General features: G+C 54.3%; 1 long non-coding RNA gene across 2 annotated transcripts in view; it reads left to right on the forward strand.

The window, feature by feature from the left end:
• Positions 1-5,214, forward strand: part of LOC108396132 (uncharacterized) — a 61,478-nt gene extending 56,264 nt beyond the window's left edge. For both annotated transcript variants that reach the window (XR_012127854.1, XR_005057720.2), the window contains exons 3-4: positions 687-747; positions 1,356-5,214. This is a non-coding gene — a long non-coding RNA (uncharacterized lncRNA). The remainder of the gene's footprint in view (positions 1-686; positions 748-1,355) is intronic.
• The last annotated feature ends 3,277 nt before the right edge of the window (positions 5,215-8,491 follow it).

Consider the following 8,491-nt stretch of genomic DNA (forward strand, 5'->3'; position numbering starts at 1 on the left):
AACATCTTTTCTCAGGAAAGAATCCAAGATCCTCCTAGGCATAAGCCAGACCAGGCACAAGTTCCGGCAGGAGCATCTATTCCAAGATCCCAGACAGGAGCCAGGTGGGCTAAAGGGCTCCAGGCCAAAGTGCCAAACCCAGGGGCCAGCAGCTGTGGCCGAGATCCTAAGAATCTGAAGCCTGTGGGAGGACAGGCCCCTGAGCACTGATCCACCGGCTGCCTTCCTGGGGCAGGGGTCTGGGGCAGGGGTCTAGGCCGAGGCTTCGTTCAGGCTGACCTGAGGGCAGTGCTGAGCCCGCAGCACCTCTGAGCAGGGGCTGCAGTGGGGCCCAGGCCTCGGGAGGCAGCGTGCGGCCTGACGGAGCTCAGAGGGGCCTGTGGGTCTGAGCACATGTGTGTTTCTTGAGCAGAGAAATGCACTGACCCAAGAAAGCCAGGGCGGGTCTCACATAGGAAGTCCTTCTTTACATTCTTCAAGGAAGGAAAAGGGAAAATCTTCAAGGAAGATTCTTCAAGGAAGGAAAACTTTTTATCTACTTTAAAAAACTACAAGAAGGAAAACCTCAAGGCCCATTAGTTAAATGTAGACAGTCATGTTCATGGACGTTGAGACCTGCACCCCATTTGTGAGTTGAGTGAGGCTTGGTCCCACCCTGTCGTGATTTTGGTTTTTTGGTCCCTCAGCATCGCCTGGAGCCAAGGGAGAAGAACAGGAGGAGGAGGAAGAGAGGCGCAGCTCTGAGAGGCAAGCGCCTGCCCCCCCCCCCCGCCCTGCCCGCCCTGAGGCAGCCTCCCTCGCTCCCACCCAAGGGCCCAGCTCCATGACACCCCTGAGGATGCCAGTGGCAGGGCCTCTCCCTCAGGAGTGGGAGCCCGTGGGGAGGCTGCTGGGCAGGAGATCTGAGCCTGGATGCTCCCCAGAGTCTGTGCTGGAACAAAGCTGCGAGGGGCTGGAAGTGGGTGTCACCCAGCATGGACGGGGTGGGCTGGAGTGGACCAAGAGTACCCGGATTGGGAGCGGGGACTCCAGGTCCACGTGTGGATGATGTGTTAAGCTTCCCTCAGGAGCCTCTCTAAGGTGGCCCTTGCCCTGTCCCCCACAAAGGGTGGTTATGAGGGTGGCTGTGAGGGCCGCAGAGGGTAACGGATGTAGAAGCCCCTTGCAAATGACAAAGTGTTCCCCATCATGAGCCTTGCCATTGCCGTCAGGGATCCTGCGGCCTGGGACACCGAGGCTTGGGCTCCAGACTCTGAGCTCCCCAAAGTCTCCCCTAAAGGGACATGGCCCTCAGGCTCCTATAAGACCCCTAGGTCCCTGCCTTCCCCACCATGACCATGTCTTCCACTTCCCAGGCTACAGAGTTCGCCTGTAAGAACTGGAGGTGGCAAGCAGCCTGATGTCACATCTACAGATGTAATGAAGCTCACCCTTCTCTCTCTTGGGTCCTTCCTCCCAGAGACTGTAATGGGACTCCAGGGCTACAGCAGCCTGAGGCTGACTTGGGAGGGGCAGCCGTGGTCAGGGGTGGGTACAGCAGGAGCACCATGAAGTCAGTGTGGGGGCTGTGGAGGGCCATGGGCCCCAGATGCCCACCCCTGCCTGACTGCCTTGGCCCTCCTGGCCCTGTCTGATGCTGGCTTCAGCTTGTCCCCCCTGTCTTCAGCCACCTGAGCAGGATCCCAGACAATAGCGGAGATCATCAGTCACGTCAAGACCCCCCTGGTGACGTATGCAAAGCACAGACTACTGGAGCCCATCAGCCACGCAGGGAGCTTTTAGGCAGTGTTTCTCCTGCCATGTCCCCTTCAGCTTCCCAGACCCCCCTGCTGAAGCAACCTCTACCCTGGCCTCCACTGCTTCACCAGGCCCACCGGCCTCCACATGTTCTGTTCATCCACACTCCTCCCTGAGTGCCTCTCAACCACCAGAGCTCTTCCTTCCCCTGGACAGCCTTTCACCCCAGCCACTTGCTTCTTCCCCTCCACTCCCATGTTCCTCTGACTTAGAATCCCGCCCTCCATCTCTGACAGCCTCCTCTGCCCCCCTACCAGACTCCACTCTGACTCTTCCTCAGTGTGACCCAGTGGCACTCCCACTGGGTGCTGTCCCACAGAACCCGTTCCCACACACCCTTTGGGCAGCTTCTCCTACTCCAGCCATCTCAGGCCTTGGTCTCCCCGTTTTGGCCCTGTCCTTGTGGCAGGTGGCTGTCAAAGCCTGGAGCCTCTCTGCCTCCTAACAGGATGGGTCCCAGCCAGTGGCCTCATTCTGGGGAGACCCAGGCATATAGGTAGTGGCTGGTACCCCCTCTTTGCTAAGCTGTGATGTCCAGAATCTCCTGGAGATAGAAATTACAGAGAGTGAAGATCAAGATTTGTAAGGAGAGAGAAAAAGATCACATCCAAAACAAGTGGGCCCAGCCTACAACCTGAAATCCTTGCGCAGCACATTGAAACCACTGGGTGCTGAGCAGGACACCATAAACCCCCAACTCTCCTGGAGCACAAAAGTCAAACCAGAACAGCTGCCTGGTCCTCAGCAGCCCTCAGATCCCAAAGTCTTGGAGGACCACCTACAGCAGACATATAACCAGCTTTTCTGGGGTCCCCCTTCCCTCCGTGGAAAATCACATGGGGCCACCGCCTGGATCTCTGAGAGCCCTTCAGTACTACAGTCTCCATCTTTTTCAATGGAATCTCAAATTGTTACCCAGTTCAAATGCAGGCTAAAATTTCTCCACCATCTTTCCAGTCTCTGCCTCCATCCCAACAGGTTTTCCAATATCAACACTTCATTCCAAACATGCCTCAGTTAGAGCCACCAGTCCTCATTCATGTCCGTATCCCAGCCTATCTCCAATCCCTTCTCCCAAACCTACCACCTTGTCCCCACCAGATTAGGACTGTGGGGTACCTTGCCCTACTTTCCAGAATAAGCTGCAATCTCTCATCCCAACTAAGATAGAACATCCACAATGGCCCACATTGCAGAAGCAACTAGAAAGTCAGCGGGCTCTATCCTCTGGAGTCAAAAGACCTCAGGAAGTCTGCAGTGTCCCTACTTCCACCCATCCTGAGGACAGCAGGGTCGCTGCTATGCTTCCTGAGAATTTGCCTATCAGTCCTGAGATCTGGAAGGAACTGGAGGAGCACCTCCAAAAGCGGTTCATTCACCACCAGTGGGAGCTGCCTGGCAAGATCCAGGACACTGTGGAACTAAAGCGGCTCCTGGGTGAGTTACCAGGCACAGTTCAGGCACAGCGCACGGACTGTCACGTACATGGGTGAAAGCAAGGATGCCCAGAAGGTGGGACTGCGGCTCAGGCAAGACCTGGGCACAGGCCTGAGGGGCTTCATGGGGTATGTCCCAGAAGATCTCTCCAGTGACTCACAAAACCCCCTAATGAGGTTGCAAGGGGTGAGCTCAGTGGAGTCAGAAAGTGACTTGAGGCTCCTGAGTGACGACTCAGGAAGTGATTTACTAGGGGAATTAGGCAAGAGTATAGAAAATGTCCTGAAAAACCATGTAAGAAGGATGTTGGGGAAGACCGATGAAGGTCTGAGCTCTGAGTATGCACACATCCCAGCTTGCTGTTAGCTTGCTTTCCCCATGTTGGACACTCACTCAGGAACTGGAAATCGAGGGTTCTTAAAGGGCTAGAAACTCCGTGTAAACACCTGCCACAGGACTCATTTCCTTGAACTGGACACTCTAGAGATGCTGGAAGCACATACCACAAGGCTCTGTGGGAAGCACAGGTGGCGTGTACTCCTTAAGGTCCTTTAGGCCATAGCTGTATTTAAACTGAAAAAGACTCAATCCTTGCCCATCCTGCAGTCGACCTTACCCCCCACCCCAGGCACTTGTGTGTCTGGCATCCCAATGAAAGTCAAGTGTACTGATTTTGTGGTAAAACATCTTCAGGCCTTTCCAGGAGAGATGGTGGAAATAAAGGAGTCAGCTTCCACCACGGCGAGGCCTCCCCTCGCCCCCTCACATGTGTGTGCGGAAAAGGTCTGGGGAGGGATCCCATTGGGTGATAACCACAGACGAACCAAATCCTGTCCGATTGGACAGGAGGGCAGACCACCTTTTCAGCGCCCCACACTGAATGTCATGGGCAGAACCTGGCAGAATGGGACTACGGAGAAGTCCCAGAGGGGCGGCCCGGAGCTGAGTCCCTGTTCAACAATGGCCAGGGATTCTCTGAGAAAGGCCAGTGAGGGTCGGGCCTCACAAGACCCCTGCGGTAAGATAACAATGCTGGAGGTGAACTCAGGATCCCAGTCTTTGAGGGCCTAAGAGTCTAGGGAGGCCAAGGAGTTCCCAGCTCTTAAGCCACCCACAGTCTCAGAGTCATCTTGGAAACAACATGTCAGAACTTAAATGTGCATACAGGGATTTCAGAAGCTCCAGGGACCAGTGAAAGTCCCCCCTCCCCCCTCGGTAGAAAGTTTGCTTTCCTGTACCCAGGAGAACCATATCCCAACACAGAGACTGTTAGTGAGTTTAAGCCCACAGTGAAGGTAGTCAGAACCATCATCAAGATTGTCCCACACACATGCCTCTCATCAAAGACAACTTGGCTTCTCGGGTGCCCCAGTGCCATCTCCAGAGAGGGCCTATGGGAGAGCACAAACGGGTCTGAAGCATTGGGCCCATGTTGGAGAACACGGGTGCTGAAGCTCAGGTGCTTATGAGAGCAGTCGGACAGATTCTAGAGGAGAAAGTGGCAGTTCTCTGAGGACTTCACACCAAAAAGTTAAATAAACAGGAACAGGAATTCCAAGCCCCAGTACGTGGGTGTTACCCCTCCCACGGGCATCCTGGCTACCCAGAGCCAGGGAAAATGAGTCGTGCACCCTGCGGTCACCAAGCCACCAAGCAGGGTCAGACTTGTTCTGTCAAGAAAAGACAAGTCAGACGCCAAGACTCCTTGGAAAGTGTCAGATCCAACAATGAGCAGCTGGACCTGAGGAGCTCCGCGTCCTGGTCCCACAAAAAGACTGTGTCTTCTCCAGTCAGTTGCTGCCAGGGTGGACCAGCCATGCCACGCTTCCCAGGCCAATAGCCACACTGCCCACGGCACTGTCTTCATTCCTCATTCATGCCTCCAAGAAAATTTCAGTCCATGTAGAGAAAACTTTTTCTCATTAGCACATCCATGATATTTAATGCTCCCCAATAAACATGTTTTTTTCCCTCATAAAAGGGTAGTGTATTGGCTTCTGTGTGTCCTGTGCTCCTGATACCCTTTGGCTTCCAGAAGGGAAGGCAGGAGGGAGGGATGTGGTGGCACATCGCTCCTTACCCCAGGTCTCTTCCTTGCACCTGTTTTCATAGCACTGTCATTACACAACAAAAAACTGCAAATGAGGAAACTAACCTATGGAGGTCTCACCCCCCTCCAGGGTCTATTTTGCTGCATTTTGTCTGCTTCCATGCCACTTTGAACTCCAGGCAGCTGTGGAGGGCAGGTTTGCAGAGGCATTACAAAGCTGGGCATTCCTCTCAGGGTCCAGGAAGCATTAGAGCCAAGACAGTGGAAGTCTGGGAGGGGGTGCTGGGTCCTGAGGTCAGAAGCAGGAGAAATCTTGCACCTGGGTCTCTTAGTGGGGAACAGATGACACCTGCCCTGCAGTGCCCCTTTTCTCTCTGATGAAGGCTGGATGGGGAGGGGCCCTGTGAACCTGACCTGGTGTGACCTCAATGAAATGGACATGCACCCACCCCACCTCTGTCTTTCCCACACTGTGGAGCAGCATCAGCCAGGATGGCACTGTCAGCTGGTGCACGGCGGGGGTGGGTGGGTGGATGGAGCATCAGGAAGGCTGCAGGGCCGTGGTCACCCCTGTCCCAAATGAACGAACGGCCGTGCTCAGGGATCACCTACCTACCCCTGATAGTCCTAAAGAAGGAGTTCTGGAATGAATTAAACTGGGGCTTGAGTGTGTGGGGGCTAAAATTGCAGTATTTCAAGAATCCCTCACCTGGCCTTGGTCTCTTTACATGCATCCCTGCAGCATCTTGCGGACTCTGGGGCTAAAGCGTGGAGAGAGGCTGTTCTCTCCTCCTGTTGCGTAATTGGTCTGGCACCTGTCAGTTGCCAGGGATCCGTCCGCGGAGCTTCTCCTGAAAGGGAAGGGTGGAGAGGTGAGTGCACAGTGACCCCCCAGAGGAGGGGAGCGAGAGCGGCAGCCCGAGGGGACAAACGGAGCCGGGCCCCACTGTGACCAATGAGCGGGTTTCTCCCATTGATGCTGAATGTAGCCTTCCCGTCACACTGGGTCATTCGTCCCGGCCCCAGGAACACTGCTTCCTCCCGGAGCTACAGCACGTAGCAGTTATCTGACACCTGTACACTGAATCTCTGGGAGAGATTTGAAAAGGTTGGATTCGAGGAAGGAGATGCCCATGAATGTGCAGAGAACACGGCGCCCCCTGGGGTCCCACCGCCATCTGCTGACCTAAAGGAAAAGTTAAGAGCTCAGTGGCTCATCCTGGCCCCACCCTCGGGTCTCCACCCTGCTCCAGCTCTGAAATCACAGGCCTAGCGAAGCCACCATTAGGTCCCAGGCAGAGGGCCAGACTTCTAGGAGGAAAGCAAATCAGAGCAAGTTAATCCCTTCACAGTGTATTCTAAGCTTGCCCATCAATTCTTGAATTCTCTTCAATCCAGAAAGGATGAGTTACACATAGGTGGGGGACCCAGGACTGAGAAACTCAGGATGGGACCCTTGTCTGTGACCTTCACTAAACGCATGGCACAGGGGCTCCTCCCAAGGGAAAGGTGGGGACTTACAAAGCTGGGAGACCAGCTTACAGTTACAGTTACCTAGGCGGCTTGCCTGGCTCCCAGTCCTTGCTGATTCCAGCAGGACAGCCATCAGATGGGATTTGTCACATGGTAGGGTGGGGTCAGGGGACAGAAGTGACCTGACCAAAATTGGGTGTGTTGGGGATGCAGGCCAAGAGGGGCCCTCTTCTCTCTGCCTCCAGCGCAGCTTCCGTCTCTGGCCTTACCATATAGGAAAGCAGCGGGATGCGGAGCAGTTGCTCTACACAAATCCTGTGCTTTGTGCCACCCATGGGGTGCCCAGTGGGCCAGGCTGATCCCAGGTGTTCCCAGGATTGAGACCTGCTCCAGGGATGCCTGGTCCAGATAAAAGCAAGAATGGGCCCCATCCCACAGGCCTGTCAGGACCCCAACATGTGGTTCTGGGAGCAGGTGGGGAGAGGCCGAGGGGATCCAGGCTGCTCCAGCCTTGGTGTCTCCCAGGAGCCAGGAACTGACTACAGGCCCCAATTTCTGAGCAGCCTCCAGAGGACCCCAGCAGGGGACTGGATCTGGGATACAGGGGTGGGGGCAGTTTGAGACCCAGGGCAGAGTGCCCCTGGTTGGGGGCTCAGCAGAGGGTCACAGAGCAGGGACCCTGAGTCTAGGGGCTGTGGGTCCCTCTCAGCGGCACCTCCAGGCAAATTCCAGGATGTGAGGGTGCTGCACATGCACCCAGGAGGGAGACGTACCACAGATGGTGATGGTGACAGAGCAGCAACAGGAAGATGAAGCCCCTCTGCCGTCTCTACTCAGGCTTACACAACATGCAGGTCAGCCAGCAGTGGAGAGGCAGGATGCACCCAGGGACCATGCAGACCACTCAGAGACAGTTCTCCACAGAGACCTCTCACACAGACACCTTCCACAGAGGCCACGTGTCTCCCAGACACCTTAAACTTCACACAGGGCCCTCATGGTGCATCACGGACCCTTAGAAACCTCATGTAGCTTTTCCACAGAGATCTGTCAGCAAACCTCTCAAAGCCTTCTCAGAAGGCCTTCACTTACACCTCATCCAGACAGCTCCCCCAAAGACCTCACGTGGCTTCACAGAAACCTCATCCCAGGGCGGAGCATGGAGACCTCGCACTATCCCACAGAAACTCAGCACACGGTCCTAACAGAGAATTGCGTCCATTCTTTGGGACCCATTGCCAAGACCTGCTTCAGAAATGGGAACCGCCCCAGCAAACTGCAGATCCCTGACATTCTCCGACGTCAGCACAACTCTCAGCACGGTTCTGGGCTTGGGAGAACTGATTAGGAATTTCAGTTCTTCTGCAATGTCATTGAATCTGAACAAAACTGCAGATTCCACGTGTAGATTTGTAAAATGAATTATTCCACAGGTCTTCATGCACTTACAAAGCAAAACTTTTCAACACAACTAAAACACTCAGTCTCCAATGAGAAAAAATATCTTACTTGTCCAGTTTTAGTTATCCCACCAAATGGTAACACTGTCACATTTTTCATTTTGCTGGGGACAAGGCCTGAGACACATTTTTTATATTAGTTATTAATATAAAATTGTTTACTTGGGAAGCTTAAAAAAATGCACAGGAAATGGAATCTAAGAATGAAATGAACCAGGAAAGAAGCATCTGGACTCACACTTGCCTCCCGGAGGCTACATAACTATCATGTTGT

Source organism: Manis javanica, chromosome 2 (assembly GCF_040802235.1).
Source record: "Manis javanica isolate MJ-LG chromosome 2, MJ_LKY, whole genome shotgun sequence".
NCBI classification, from domain to species: domain Eukaryota; kingdom Metazoa; phylum Chordata; class Mammalia; order Pholidota; family Manidae; genus Manis; species Manis javanica.